Source organism: Lissotriton vulgaris, chromosome 12, assembly GCF_964263255.1.
Source record: "Lissotriton vulgaris chromosome 12, aLisVul1.2, whole genome shotgun sequence".
In the NCBI taxonomy this organism is placed as follows: domain Eukaryota; kingdom Metazoa; phylum Chordata; class Amphibia; order Caudata; family Salamandridae; genus Lissotriton; species Lissotriton vulgaris.
Window position 1 is genome coordinate 337,220,354 of NC_141700.1, and position 17,133 is coordinate 337,237,486.

The following is a 17,133-nucleotide window of genomic DNA, read 5'->3' on the forward strand; positions in this document are numbered from 1 at the left end:
TAAGCAATGAAAATCTAGCAGAACAGATGGTTAAATTGACTTGCATAATTTAAAATTCGAACAATAAACAACACTGTCATTTAACATTTTCGGAAACATGTTTCTCCTTAGAGACTGAAAGCAAATAGAAATGATAAATTCAAGTGCCAAGGTAAAAGAAAACCGAAGAACAACCTAAACATACGACGTGGTACTTTGCATAATGAAAGGACATGTCAAACAAGCAAAACACAGCTATTTATATCAATTTAATGACTTGTAGTCATTTGAAGATGAATGTAAGCCGGGACATAAACCCCCCTCCACGTGTCTTTTTAAAAACTAGAGTTATTTTAGCACAAGGTTAAGTCAACGTCCCCTTTGTAGATAAACCTCTGGGTGTCTATTAGATGCATGTTTAAAGTCCGTCAAGCACGTATGTCAGCATGCCAAATGAGTTTAAAATAAAACGTGAAGAAGGTGGTTGATCTAGGCCACTAATTATATATTATTGTGCACTTCATTTGTATGTGCACCAAAAGATTTGGTAGCCAAGGCACCTATAGTAGAATGTTCGCTTTTAAGGAATGTGTCTAGACTGCTTTCTTTCAGAAGCAATCTATATAAAGTGGGTGTGGACCCTGGACAATAGGTTCGTTCAAATTAAATTAGAAGTTGGTACATGCCTGAACTCCTCTATCTCAAGGTCAAAGCCTCATCCTCACAGCAATACTTTACAACTCAAAGCATGGGGTTTCATGCAAAAACCAGATAATCTTTGTTCTTCCGTGGAACTACCTGTTTTAGAGGAAAGAGTTATCTACACTCACAGCTCCTTCAAAACAGTTGACAGGCAGATCTGTAATAGCAAAAGTGTGAAATTGGCCTCCCAGTGTTAACATATCTAGATTAATTAGGCCTTCTTCGTCATCTGCCAGAATCCTGAACTTTGCAAAAGGAACGATTGATGGACAGAATGTTGAACAATGTAATACATTCACCCCAGTATAGAGATCCGGGTCTAAATCCGTGTTTCTTGTGCTCCCCATGCCATTCCAGTTGGAATCCAGCCATATGCAAATCAGTCCGGGTTCTCCCTGGAGCGGAAAAGAAGCATCCTAGGACCAGTTTCGGAGTTTCACCCCTCATCAGCCAGGCTAGCTTTACTTTTGTGGCATAGAGAGCTATGGATGCTAAGGACGCACGTCTGAGTGTACTCGTCCCACTCGGGGTGATAAATGATAAATTGATGGACAGAATGTTGAACAATGTCATATGCAAAAGAAACAATTGATGGATGGAATGCTGGACAATGGGAAGATCCTGGCTGATGTGGGCTGAAAGCCCGAAACCGGTCCTAGGATGCTTATTTCCAGTCCAGGGAGGGCCTGGCCTGGAGTTTGGACTGGATTATTCCCATTAGGCACAGGGTCAAGACTGATTTGCATATGGCTGGGTCCAAACTGGAATGGCATGGTGAGCAAAAAAGCAATGGATTTAGGCCCAGATCTCTCTACTGGGGTGAATGTATGTCATTATTCTGCATTCTGTCGATCAATTGTTCTTTTTGCATTTGTCACCCCGAGTGGGACAAGTATGCCCAGACGTGGGCCCAATGCTCTCCATGCCACTGGATTCAAGCTATCCTGGCTGATGAGGACTGAAAGCCTGAAACCGGTCCTAGGATGCTTGTTTCCAATCCATAAAAGACCTGGCCTGGCAGTTCTTTCCCATTGAGCGCCGGGTCAAGACTGATTTGCATATGGCTGATCCAAACAGGAATGGCATGGTGTGCAAAAAAACAAAGGGTTTGTGCCCAGATCTCTTTACTGGGGTGAATTATTGACATTGTTCTGCATTCTGTCCATCAATTGGTCTTTCTGCATGTTGAACAATGTCAAACATTCACTCCAGTACAGAGATCTGGGTCCAAATACGTATTGTTTTGCTCCCCATGCCATTCCAGTTTAAACCAAGCCATATGAGTGAGTGATGGTATTTCTAAAGCGCACTAATGCCGAGGCATCTTGGCGCTATGCACGGTAACAGAGATATGCGCTAGCCAATGTCCTATTGAGTAAAAAGCCACGTCTTAATTTCCTTCCAGAACCGCATGTGGTTGGACATTTGTCTTTGCTGCAGTGGCAGAGAGTTCCAAAGCCTCGAGGCCAGATGGGAAAAGCCCTTCCCTTCCCAACGTTGTCTATTGACCTCGAAGACTATAGCCAGCCCTTGCGAGGCGGACCTCAAAGGTCGAGTTGGCTCGTACCTTGTAAATAGGTGTTGAAGATCAGAGGCCAAAACGAGGGGGGAAGAGGAGCACCCTACAATGACCTAGTATAAGAACATTAATCTAATATAAACTAAGGGTGCAAACTGCTAACTGTGTTGGCTACACAGTGTATGAAAAACAGTATGAACAGAAGTAAGCAAAGCCTACCTGCAGGATGCACTGTGCCTAGAGAAATCCTTTCGAATCTTTTAAACCAATAAAAAATGATAGTCAAATACTACGCAATCTCTTGAATGATCAAGATACTTTTAAATTTATTTACTTAAAATTCAGTTTATCAAAAATGCTTCTAGTTTGGGCATCAGTATTTGCCTTGATACCTAAATGCCCTCAATATATACATAAAACAGTATCTTGCTACAGTATATTTCATCATAAAATACTTCACAGAATCACATTACTGTCCATATCATGTAATGCATGGCAAGTTACAATGCTAACAAAGCTTGCGAAGAAGCGTCACCCAATGCATTTCGGGAAACCATGTTCCCTTCTTCAGGGGCGAATACCTGGAAAAAACATAAATGCATAAAATGACTGGTGTCCTGTATACTATTTAACATAGTAGATACACATTAGGGGATCAAAAAAAGCTTATACATAATAACAATCTCTGATTGATGATGGAACCTCTATTCGTATACAAAGTATACTCCTGAGTCAGTGATGTACTTTCCACAGTAATACATTTTTTTTGATAAGTTGAGAAAACTAACACGTTAAACCTACTTCTTCCTCAGATGCTCATAAGACTGCCCTCTTACACAGACTCTGGTATACGACAGGAGGAGTATATGACTAAAAAAAACATAAAAACCATCTTATATATAGTAGCGTGCCTATAGTAACAATACTTAAAGTAAGGTACACTCTGTGGTCAGTGCTAGTAATAATGCGAATCAAAAGTGAACGGAATGCTGTGTACGTAAACCGCATCCATCTTAGAGTCTTTTTAACACGATTAAGGCATGGCCTACCTGGTATGACAAGGATTCTTTGAAATGTCAGTGAACACCGGTAAACGGATGCTTACGGGAAGGAAGACTCCACTAATGAACGGAAAAACAGTCAGAAGTCTATACAAGAGATGGATGGTGTTTTTCAAGGAATCGGGTGGTGCATGCAGCGTACCTTGATACTACTTACAAACGATAACTTCTTTTCTGCAAGTATTATATGCGGTAGCACAACGTGATCTACAAAACATCAAGGGGATACCAAAATTTAACCCAGTCTATCGTTACTGCAACAACAGTATTATCAATTACTACAACATGCTTAACACACGCAAATGATATCTCATTAATGTCTACAATTGCTGACCTTGCAAAAACATTTTTGGTTCAATTGCTCTAAATTAAGCAAACAGGAACTAAAAAGTAAACATTATATGGTAACGCGTTTCTAACAAGGAAACCTAAGTGATGTCCGAAATACCTGTATATGTGTTTAAACTGTTCCGAGATGATAATGTGGAGTAACAGCTTACATACTTTCTAAAACGACAAAACACAAAGAAAAAAATCCGTTGAGAAATCAATGACGGCCTACTATCGTTGTATGAAGGGCAGATAAATAACTATACAGAAGAGTTCTTACTGACTGCTAACTGGGGCTGCATGCCGCTGTAGCGGACGCCGAAAATGAGTGACTACCGCGGAAGGATACCATACAGACTTTAAGTAGTGCCGATCAAACTCGCTAAAAGCAAGCATTGTGGGATGTGTAGTGTATTCTAGTTATCTTGCCCTTATTTTGGAAAGACTGTATGCGATCCGAAAGAATGGTAATATATCTGACATTTCACAACGTAAGGGACCGTTGCATGGCCTATTACATTCAGAATCAATATAGAAATGTCTAAACCCGAACCATCCGACATAACTAAATCCTGTAGTAGCGTCACCTCAAAGGAAAAAAATAGACAGAGAGACGTATGGTGCATGGGAATCCCACATATGCTAGATGATTATCCAAATAACAAGGTAACCCTGGACCTTCTGTTCAAAGCCTCAAGAAGGCTGGAAGCCCTGCGAATATTAGAAATGGGAATGATATAATGTCCCCCCTGTGTGAACCTTCACTCATGCGTTATTAGTCTGAACCACCACAATAATTTCAAACTTCTCCAGATTGGTGAGAAGAAAAACAGGGGTTGCTGGATGAAGAAGGTCAGAGGCCCCCACTCCCGCTAGTGCTTTGTCAACCAGACAGAGTGCTTTGAAGTCAATCCGTCTCCGAGCCGGGAGCCAGTGTAGCTGCCTAATGGCCTGTGAGGTGGAATGGTATTTAGGCAGCTGAAGAAGCAGTCTGGCTGCAGCGTTCTGAATTGATTGCAACTTAGCCACTTGAGAGCACACTGCTCCTAAGTAGAGGGCATTGCCGTAATCTATTCTAGAAAAGATGGTAGCAATTATAACAGTTTTCCTAAGATGATAAGGAATGAACTGCAAGATCTTTCTGAGCCCCTTGAGCATTAAGAAGCAGTCAGAGACCACCTGATTCACCTGTGACTTCCACAACAGGTCTTTGTAGAAAATTAAGATAGACGCTTTATGACCAAACTCTAGGACTTCAGTCTTTTCTGTGTTCAATTTCAAGAAGTTAAGGTTCATCCACTGCATGACCTCCGACATACAGCCGGCGAAATCAGCGGCCTTGGAATCCACAGATTGGGACACAGAAACAATCAGCTGAGTGTCATCAGCATATGACACCAGCTTGAAGCCCAGATTCTTTATTATCTTGGCCAAAGGGGAAACATAAATGTTAAACAGGGTGGGCGATAGCGCCGAGCCCTGGGGGACTCCTCCTGGAAGGTGAAATTTATCTGACTGATGGCCATTCAAAAAGATGACTTGTTCCCTGTCAGATAGAAAGGGGGAGAGAAGATCTAAGGCTAGGCCCTTAACACCAACATCCTGTAGCCGTTGGATGAGCACCTCATGATTTACGGTGTCAAAGGCTGCTGTTAAATCCAGCAGAACCAATGTGACCCTGCCTCCCTCGTCCATCCCCTTCCGAATTTCCTCAGCTGCCATCAATAGTGCAGTTTCCGTGGAATGATTTACCCGGAAGCCATGCTGGATGTTGTCAAGAATATGGCATGTCTCTAGATAGGAAGACAGCTCAACATTCATGGCTTTCTCCACTAGCTTAGCTGACAGCGGCGGCAGGAGATGGGGCGATAGCTCTTCACATCGGAGGGATCTAACTTGGGCTTCTTTAGCAGGGGCTGAAAACAGGCCTTTTTCCAGGCTAATGGAAAGACTCCAGAGCTCAAGACCTGATTCAGAACCGGCAATAATAGGGCACTTATCTCTTTCGGTGCGAGGTGGAGCACGAAAGGAGGACAAGGGTCCGTTGGGGAACCTGACTTGGTTTTCATCAACAGGTCAGCCAACGTGTTCTCATCCAACGGAGAAAACAGCGAGAGGCCGCTTTGTGCTTTACAGGTACCATTATGTCCGTTATGCTTGATCTGTATACTAACTGCTGCTCTGGACAGATCGTCATACAAAGATTGTACCTTGTTCTGGAAATAGGGCGCCAGCTTGTCCGTAAATACCTTATCTGGCTGAAAGCTAGCGCACCGTGGACAAGTCAGTAAGGCGTTGACAGTGGAGAAAAGTTCTCTACTAGATTGGGTAGCATCTTGAATCTTCCTATAATAATAGGAGGTTTTTGCCTGAATTATTAATGTCTCATAATCCTCTAATGCAGCACAGTAGCTTTTCTTGTGGGCTGGATCATAATTCATTCTCCAAACCCGCTCCTTCTGTCTGCATTTAATTTTGGCGGCTTTTAAATCTGATGAATACCAAGGGGCGGACACCCGTTTTTGCCGCACTCTGACTGCCTTCTCCGGTGCTACCAGGTTGGCCGTATTAAGAAGGCTAGCTTGTAAAGCTATAGCCGCCTGGTTAGCATCTGGACAGGCCCCTACTCTTTCCTCAAGAGCACCAAGTAATCCGACCTGGTAACTGACTTCCAGGCCCAGTATTTCCTGGGGGGAAACCTAAGACTCCTTCTATAGGAGGAACTGGTGAGCAGGATGGTGAAAAACACTGCAAAATGATCAGACCATAGCATTGGTGTTACCTTACTTTTAGCATCAATGGGGCAGATTAGTCTTGAGCCTGTTGCCCATGAGAATAGTCCTGCTGAACTGCCAGGCCAGGTTCTCCCTGGACTGAAAAACAATCATTCTAGGACTAGTTTCAGGGTTTTACCCCTGATCAGCCAGGATAGCTTGCCTCCAGTGGGTAAACAGTCAAAATATTGAGTAAAAAATATCGAATGGACATAATATCGAGTTCAAAATATAGAATGGACAAAATATCGAATGGACAGAATACAGACATCAAAAATATCGTTTTTGAGGTAAGTAATGTAATATTGAATGTTAAACATATAGATAGTTAAAATATCGAAGTATATAATATAGGTTATTAAAATTATCGAATTTTTAATATTATCGAATTTTTTATAGTGTTTTTTATGTTATTATATGTGTAAAAAGTGTGTATTTATGTTATAATTTATTTTAATTAAAGAATTTAGTTTTTTTAATTTTTGCGTAATTTAATTCTCTAGTGGGTTATGGGTTTATAGGGGAATAGGGTGGGAAGTAATTTAATTATAATTAATTAAATATGTAAATTTATTTATTGGTATTCATTTTTAATTAGTTGTTAATTAATTTATATTTTGTAATTAATTAATTAATTGCTAATTATGTTAATTTTACTAATTTATTTTCTGTACCGGGCTGTGGGTTTAAAGGGGAATTGGGTGGGAAGTAATTTATTTATAAATAATTAAATATGTAAAATTATTTATTGGTATTTATTTAGAATTAATTGTTAATTCATTTTTTATGGGTAATTAATTACATTTTAATTGCCAAATAATTTTATTTAATTGATTAATTGCTAATTATGTTATTTTACTAATTTATTTTCTGTAGTGGGTTGTGGGTTTATAGGGGAATAGGGTGGGAAGTAATTTATTTATAGTTAATTAAATAATTCTATTTATTTAATTGTATTTAATTTGAATTAATTGTTAATTGATTTTTAATTGTTAATTAATTAATTGTTAATTTGTAATTAATTTGTATTAATAGGTAACTAATTGTAATAATTACATTTAATTTTTAATTTTAATTGATTAATTATTATATTATATTAAATTGGTAATTAGTTTTAATTATTTTTTTGTAGATATTAATTTAATTTGTAATAAATAATATATGAAGTATTTACTTTCCCTGCTGTTGCACCCACTGGAGTGGGAATAGTAATGTTTACCTCTACGCTATCCAACGCTTTCCCTACTGTTGCACTCACTGGAGTGGGAATAGTAATTTTTACCCCTACGCTATCCAACGCTTTCCCTACTCTTGCACCCACTGGAGTGGGAATAGTAATTTTTACCCCAACGCTATCCAACGCTTTCCCTACTGTTGCACTCTTTGGAGTGGGAATAGTAATTTTAACCCCTACGCTATCCAACGCTTTCCCTACTGTTGCACTCTTTGGAGTGGGAATAGTAATTTTTACTCCTACGCTAGCCAACGTTTTCCCTATTGTTGCATTCTGTGGATGTTGGAATAGTAATTTTTACCCCTATGCTATCCAACACTTTCCCTACTGTTGCACCCACTGGAGTGGGAATAGTAATTTTTACCCCTACGCTATCCAACGCTTTCCCTACTGTTGCACTCACTGGAGTGGGAATAGTAATTTTGACCCCTACACTATCCAACACTTTCCCTACTGTTGCACCCACTGGAGTGGGAATAGTAATTTTTACCCCTACGCTACCCAACGCTTTCCCTACTGTTGCACTCACTGGAGTGGGAATAGTAATTTTGACCCTCCCGCTATCCAACACTTTCCCTACTGTTGCACTCACTGGAGTGGGAATAGCAATTTTGACCCTCCCGCTATCCAACGCTTTCCCTACTGATGCACTCACTGGAGTGGGAATAGTAAATCTTACCCCTACGCTATCCAACGCTTTCCCTACTGTTGCACTCTTTGGAGTGGGAATAGTAATTTTTACCCGTATGCTATCCAACACTTTCCCTACTGATGCACTCATTGGAGTGGGAATAGTATTTTAACACTCTTGCTATGCTACGGTAATAATATTGTATATATTTTTAATAATAATATGTTAATATATATATATATGTTTTAACAAATCAAATTGTATTATTTTTTTATAACTTTAATTAATTATTTAATCATTTTAAGGTTATTTAAGTATTTTTAAGTATATTTTAGTTATTTATTTTTTAATATTTATTTAATTTTACATTAATTTTAATGAATCCGATATTTTTATAAAGTACATATTTTTGAACAATAATTTTGATTCGATATTTTTGTACTTACCTGTTTGCAGATAGGATTTCAATATTTTTGTAGTCGATATTTTGGAGTCGATATTTTAAATGCCTATATTTTTGTAGTCAATATTATGTCAGTGATCCCCTCAGTGGCATAGAGAGCACGGGATGGAAGAAGAACTATTGATCAACAGAATGTTGAACGATGTAAAGAAAATCACACCAGTACAGCTATCTGGTCCTAAATTGATCATTTCTTTGCTCCCCATGCCATTCCAGTTTAGTCCCAGCCATATGCAAATCAGTTTTGACCCTGTTCCCGATGGGAACAGGTAAAGACACATGCTCACTAAGGGCGTGAGTGTAAATAATGTTTATTCCAATGAAGCTTCCAACGCAAGTACAAAATACAGGTCAGTGAAGGAATTCCGGGAGGAGCATCTGGTCACCTCTGTCATCAGCTGTCATCTGGTAACATTCCAGAACATACAGCTGATGACTACACAGGGGTGCAGCTAGAGTGAGAGAGGGGGAAAAACTAATGAGGGAACAACAGAACAGTCCAGAACGAACTGGGTTGGCAGGTCAGCAAAAGAACAATGGATTTACCCTGAGGTCTTTCTCTGGAAAACATTCCAACTCAATATCCCAATTGAGGTGATAGTGTGCTGTTTGAATGTAAGGTTTAGAAGCAATGTAACTATGGCTCTTTGACAAACTTAAATTGTTTAATGACCAGAGTGGTGTAGATTTCATTTTGGTCATACCTGTGAGACATTGTCTGCCACTGAAAATATATTTTGTTAAGGAACTCAGCATGAATTCAAGGGCCCATTAATGATTGTCAGTAACCCCACTATCATTACTAATGTTTAAGCCATAATGGAATTCTGAGTGCGCAGAACTTACATTTTTCCTTTCTGACTGACTTTTGTGAAGAAATTGACAAGACTGACAAGGACTGATGGGCAAGATGTCACCCATATAGATGATAAGCCTCTCTCTTGTTACCCTTGAAATGACCACTACTGCTTTGCAAGACCAGTTGGATGTCCCAAGAGTCTGAGGAAAAACTATTTGGAGTGATTGTAAGAACATTACCTCCACCCTCTTCTAATGACCTTGAGGATGGTCCAATGAAATAGGAAAACAGTAAAAAATATATGTTCTTTAACATAAGTTCGAGATCCACTGCTTAAACACTACTTATTGGGACTGACCATACAGTAGTTCCTTTTAGTATTCTTTGAAAGGATTCTGTCAATTATAAGATTCTGCCTAAAGTTATGACTTTTACAATGCCCCTTAAAATTGTTATTACCCGATAAAGTAAGTCACAAGATCAGGGTGACCCATGGAAGAGAACTTGAATGCGTTAAGGATTCCATCTTCGCTACTTTGTCAGATATATTTTACCCTCTCAAACTGAACCCTTTTCACAAAGAAAAGAATCCTTCGTTTACCCCAAAACTTGTCAAATTAAAATTAGAATTGTGCTGTCTTGAGTGGCACTGACATAATGATTATAAGAATTAAAAATATATATATACCCAGAAGGAATACCGTTGTATTAAAGGAGAAAAAAACACTTTTTTCATTGCATTAATCTAAGGCTTCTAATTTAGCTAGATAATTATTAAACATTGGGAAAGAAATCCAGGTTCCACTGAAGTACCATAATTTTGCCTCCATCCTCTTACATTTGGTTAGGCCACATATATAAACATATTTGGCCTTATGTACTCGTACAATGTAATAATATGAATGAGATATACAGCCAGATTCATCATTGTAAAATCGGCTCGCAAAGGGCCAGATTCTGAGAATCTGGCCCTTTGCAAGCGCAATTTTTGCATTTGAGATTCATCATCCCAAATGCAAAAATAGCAAATTGCGAAATCGCTAAATTGCGAGGAATTGCATTTAAGGAATCTCTATTTGAGATTCCTTAAATGCAATTCATGAACCATTTTTGAATTGCGAAATCGCTATTTTTGGCCGCCATTTACCGCGAAGTCTGACTTCGTGGTAAGTAGCGAAAACTTTGAAAAATGCACTTTAGTGCATTTTTCAAAGTTGTATGTTACACACACACATGTCCTATGGACATGTGTGTGCGCAACATCAGTCTACATTTACATTTCAGGGGTGCTACAGGGTGTCCTTTGGACACCCCTGGCACCCTTGAAATCGCATCCTTGTTTGCGATTAGCAAATTGCTAATCGCAAATAGGGAATGACTCCCCATTCATCTATTTGCGATTAGCAAATTGCTAATCGCAAATAAGGAATGACTCCCCATTCATTCCTATGGGCCTCTAGGCCCAAATGAATGCATGGGGAGTCATTCCTTATTTGCGATTAGCAATTTGCTAATCGCAAATAAGGACGCTGTAGAAATCACATTTTCTACATGAATTCCGTTTTGCGAGTCATTAATAGCGATTCCTTAATAATCGCTATTAAGGACTCGCAAATCGGGACATTGATGAATCTGGCTGATAGTGCACTAAAGGTAAAGAAGGTGCATTTTTTGTGTGTTTGAGACACATGTGTGTGTGCATATTAAAGTTTTTCCTCTTGAGAAACATCTGGATTGCTGATATTAATCTTCTTTAGGTTTAGATTGCAAGGTGGTCTTCCAAATGCATTTAATTCAGTGTGTTTGCCAGGGATTAGTGAGTATGAATCATATGTGTGTTTAATGCTTTCATAATAAATAGTTTTTCGCTTCAGTTTAATAATACATGTAATAGATTACAGTTCCACATGTATTAGTACAGAATTAAATACCTTGATTCCTCCATTAAAGCTTTCATTTATTGGATTATCTGTAGGTTGAAGAATTAATATGCATTTAATGAAAACTGTTAAGTTAGTCTGATTGTGAACCTTTCGCTTACAATCAAGACATTTATTACTAATGTAAAATTTGTTTTTCTGCATGTTTTCTCCTCTGCAGATGCAGACCAAAGGCATTTATTAGTTTCTAAAAAGCACACTAAATTTCAGAGATAGTGAGGCGAGGAAAAATCTGCAAGGTCAAATAATTTTAATGAAGAACAAAGAGAGTGTTACCAGTTGGTTCTATTAGACAAAGAGAGGAATCCAATTATGCTTAGGAAGTAAAGACTGAAATATGGGAGGAGTGTTCAAGGCACCAAGTTCTTTCTTTGGAACTGTAAAAGTACTATGATGCATATGAGGTCCTATTTCTCTAATGTTCTTTGTGCATGTTAAATAGTGATTCCACCTTGGATTTGGTCAGATTCCCTTAAGCCGTAGAGAGGTACATACCTCTCTTTCCATCTCTGATTGTGTGGCTTTATGCAATACATGACACCTTATCTATAGAACTTCTACAGACGTTCTGATGTTGGCACCTTTCTTGCTCCCTTGATTCAACAGGGTTTCCACTATCCTTAGTCCCGTGTATGGTTTAGTAGATGTTGTGAATCTTTTCCATGTATGAGGAGAAGGATCCAAACCACTCATCTGGTAATCGAATCCTATTCTTTATTTTTTTAATAGCTGGCACAGACATTCTTATATGCTCCTTGCTTCTGTATACCGCTTTGGTCTTCCTTTGATAACTTTTATATTTGTAGTATGTTCTTGAGATTGATTTATATTAGTCTGACTTCGAGTTTGTAATAAACTTTTAAACTTCAAGTCACTGACACAGACATTTAATGTGTGGCCCTAATGGTCACACTGTCCCTTAAGATGTAAATTGGCACTTACCCCTTTTCCCCTTAGACTGCTAAAAAGATCTATTGACCAGAGGTAAAATGGAAGAAACAGCATAGAGTGTTCTCACCACTATCTGCACACGTTTCTGAAAATTTCTATTACCCTTACCTAGGACCTCGGCACAAAATAATATAACATTTTCCATGCAAAAATCTGAATCATGAGGAAGCCTATTGAGTCTGAAGCAAATCCTAGCCCTAACCTCCTATAGCTAATCAGGTCTTTTGTGCCTAAACATGCCACTTCCAATGAGTACCAGCTGATCATAGAAGAGTAGTTAGTTGAAATTATCCTTGTTAGGCCTGGCATATTTGGAGTGGTTTTCCTCCTAACATTTAACCCTAAACCCTACTATTTTGCTGAGATTGTATTTGCTAGCTTTAGGACTCTGCACGTCATTTTACCACTGCTAACTAGTGCTAAAGTTCTTGTTCTCTCTCCTTAAAAAATGGTAGAATTGGCTTATACCAAATTGGCATATTTATTTTACTTGTAAGTCCCAAGTAAAGAGGCATGACCTGTGCCCATGACCTGTAAATTAAATGTTAATAGTGGGCCTACAGCACTGATCACCCACTTAAGTAGCACTTGAGACATGTCTCAGAGCTGCCATTTCAGTTTGTGTCCGCAGCTTTAAACTGCTACTTTGACATGGCAAAATAAATCTTTTGCCAAGACCAAACCTTACTTTTTAATAGCTATAGGTCACCCCTAGGTTAGGCCTTGAACAGCCCGTGGGCAGGGTGCACTGTATTACACGTTTAACACATATTTTTTAATTTACATGTCCTGTAGTGAAAAAATCTTAAATCATTTTTTCACTAATACAAGGCTTACCTCTACCTTATGATAACATTGGAGTTACCCTATTATATTTAATAAGTGATCATTTCCAAATGGGAGCAGGTAGTCAGTTCATATTGGTGTCTTTGGAACCATAAGGAACAATTCTCTCTCAAGGTGGAGTCGAACAATAAACATTTCTTTTGAAAATGACACTTTTAGAAAGTTGGCTTCTTCCTACCTTAATCATTTCATGCCTGCAACTTGCCTCTGGTCACATGACAGGGTGCAGCTGACAGTTTGGCTTTGTGTATTCGTCCTAGATGGCCACAAGAAATGGGGAGCTTAGGTGTGACTGCATAGACCATCACTGCCAGAATGGGTGGGAGGAGCTGGGCCCAGCCCAATTTACACTTGATTATTCTGCCTCCTGTCTCTACACAAAGGGCTGAATAGCCCTTGTAGTTACTCTAGAGCCAAGGTCAGGAAGGCAGGGTATATTTGTACTTCAAAGGCAAGCCTTTACAAGTTTTTCCCCACTTCAGTAGCACAACTGTATATAAAAGAAGGAACTCAGACACTAACTTGTCAGCACACTTCTGAACCTGTGGATACTCTCAAGGAAGAAGGACTGTTGTGCTGCTGAATGTCTGTCACTCTGCTGGACTGCTGCTCTGAAGGACTGCTGCCCTACTTTAATGACGTGCTGTCCTCTTGCCTCGATATACGTATCAGTTGGAACCAAACATGAATTCTTGTCAAGTAGTACCTGAAAGCAGAGGGTACAGAATCTGGGTCACTTGAGAGTGACCAGGGTCTCAGTAGACAAATGCCCACCGATGTTGGGTGCTTCAGGATAGTTGATGGAGACCTTGACTCGACGGCTGCGGGGACCAAGCGATGTCGAGGACAACCAGGAGCTGGATACAAACTGTCTCACAAAGGATTTTCAGTGCTGAATGGTCGTTGTCCTGTGGGAGTACCAACAATCCTTGGCAAAGGTAAACCATGCAGGAGGCCAAGGAAGTGTATAGTTCGGACCAGCAAGGTCCAGGAGACTCACCACACACAGGGGAGTCAGGGTTGGCCCCAAGCAATCAGAGGAGCACAAGGAAAGCAAAGTTGACCCTCAAATGGACCCACAGACCGGAGGCACAGGCGTCGTGAGAGGACCCTGAGCAGGTCACAAAACAGCAGGCCACAGAGCACTCGGTGCAAGGTGGGTGAAGATTTTTGTAGGAGAGGTTACCAGATGTTTAGGCTACTCGGATCCCAATGCACTTGTAGGAGAATTGCCAACAAGCACTTGCACTTGTAAAAGTATGCGTTGCACAGGGGTTCAAGTATTGCAGCCCCCACAAGGGATTCTAGCCTCAAATTGAGTGGGAGAGCAGCTCAGGCCTCGAGGGATATAGGAACCAACCTCCTGTGTTGCTGAACCCTTCGGAGTCCGTAGGAGCTATGGATCAGCAGGACCGGTAGGCAGTGTTGTGGTGCCTGCGCACACAGGAGAGTGACTCCTTCACTCCAAGGAAGATTATCTTAAGGTGTCCAGGATGCTCCACAGGTCCTACACGGATCCTGTATAGTACATAAGCACAGACGATGCAGCAGACTGAGAGGGAGAGGAAGTCAAGCCCAAACGAAGTCCAGCGGGGTCCAGAGTGCCCAGACAGTCAAAGTGCAGTGGTTTCAGTTCTGAATCTTGTCCACAATGATTCTAGGGTCCTACAGCCAGGTAAGCCCTTCAGTACTCACGGTAGAGGGTTGGAAAGATTCAGGGGACTCTCAGGGAGGATCTTGACAGGGGGGAGGTTACTCCCATGTCCTTTGTCTAGTTTCGCACCAGAGCGGCAGCCAACGGTTCACAGGCCTGGTTTGAACTGGGCTATACAGAGGGACACTAAATGTGCCCCTCATGCAGACTTTCAGTCGCTCTCAAGCACAACCCACCCAGTCCTAATAGACTAAATCCTGTGTGGGAGGTGATCACACCTCCCTGTGACAGGATGCCTATTGTCCTGCCTTCCCGTGCTCGAGCTTGGCCCAGCAGCAAGAGGGCAGAAATGCATCTCTGATCAGCAGAAACCATTTTGTGCTGTCGGGAGCTAGAAGTCTGGTACCGGGAATACTGAGAGCCCATGAAGGGCCTTCCTGGTGGATGGAATCATACCTCCAACACTGTTTACCGGTGTGGGGGTATGATTCTGACATGTTTGACACCAAACACAATAGGGTTTGTTGCAGCCATTTCCGAGATGGTCATCACGCGGTTGAGAAAGGACCCTCTATATAGTATATGGCTGCTGCACTGACAACCCAGGAGAATGGACTCTGTAGGCTGCAGGGGTGTCCTGCACATGCAGGGGCACTCTCTCACTTAGAAACAAGCACCCTGCCCAAAGGAATGTAAAGGCCTGCTATAGGGGTGACTTATAGGTTTGAAGCCCCGTGACCCCTAGATATAGCAAAACTATATCTCAAGTAAGTGGTGCATGCCCCAACTTACACAGGCTGGAATGGCAGGCAAGTAGTTCCACTTTGAATGGTCTCCAATGGGTGGCATAATACATTCTGCAGCCCTTGGGAAACCTCTTGGGTACCTATGCCCTGGATACATATGTACCATATACTACTGACTGACAAGGGTACCCCAGTATCCAATCTGGGCTGTACCTAAGCACATGCATAACATTTTAGGGAGAAATCAGACAGACTGGTGTCTTGAATTAACAGGATGTCAGTCATACTAGTCAAAACAGCATTACTTCAAGTAAAAAATTGGGGTTAACCATAAGAAGCAGATCCTACTTTCCAACGTGGGACTTTTTCTAACTACATGGGGAGAGAAGTTGGCCTAAAGGCTAGGGCGGTCAGCCTCGAATCTGGGGAACTGGGTTCCAATCTCTGCAATGAAGCTGAACATTCTGTGAGTCTGGGCGAATCACTTTATCTCCTCGTGCCCAACAAAAAAACAAAAAAAATGAATTTGTCCTCATGTAATGCAACTGATGCTATGTAAAGCGCTCTGATACCCAATTCAGGTCATGTTTGCGCTTTATAAAACTCTGTAAAAATAAAAAAAAACATATTATTGGCAAGTCATTGATTGTAGGAGACATATCCACACTTAACGTAGATGCACACCCCGCTTCCTGGGAGGAGACAGGAGCCTGTCCCCTGTCCCTATCTTAGAACCTGCTGGACATCCTGAATGTTACAATTTTTAAGATAGGGCACTTCTGCAGGATCTGTCGTCAGATCAAAACCTTCTAGAGGTATGGTGCTTACTTCCTCCCACAGTTAGGGGCTACACTTCCTTCTCCTGCCCACAAAGGCCTCAGTCACATAATAACTACATTCTCCTCTGTGGGTGGGTGCTCTCAGATGTGGTGAGACTGACATTCTGGAAGCTGGCCTTTCAGACCATGGCCCTGTAATATTGGGGGTCGGGTGGTTTAGTGGAATGCTGGGTGTGATGGCTTAGTGGATGCTGGGAATGGTGGCTTAGTGTACTAATGTGTCCACTGTAGGGGCTTATGTTTGACCTCATGGTCACAGGCTCAAATCCCGGCGGGTCCACTCAGCCTTTCATCCTTCTTTGGTCGATAAAGTGAGAACCATTCAGATGGGTCACAATAAACTTCTGTTATTCAGCACAAAGATGTCCTTTTGGGCGATATTGTGCTTTAAAATACACGTTATGCTGTGTTGTGTTATGTTATGTTAGGTTAGGTTGGGTTAGGTTAGGTTAGGTTAGGTTATGCTATGTTCGGTTAGGTTAATTAGATGGAGGATCAGTGAATTTGCGTATATACACCCAAGTAGAAAGAACAGTTTCGACTTCACACAACTCCTAACTCACTGATAATGATGGGTCTGTGGAGTTCAAAAAGATCCATGGTATGATGATGTGGGATACTTAATAAGCCCCTCTGCCTATTTATTTATTTATGAAGCTTATAAA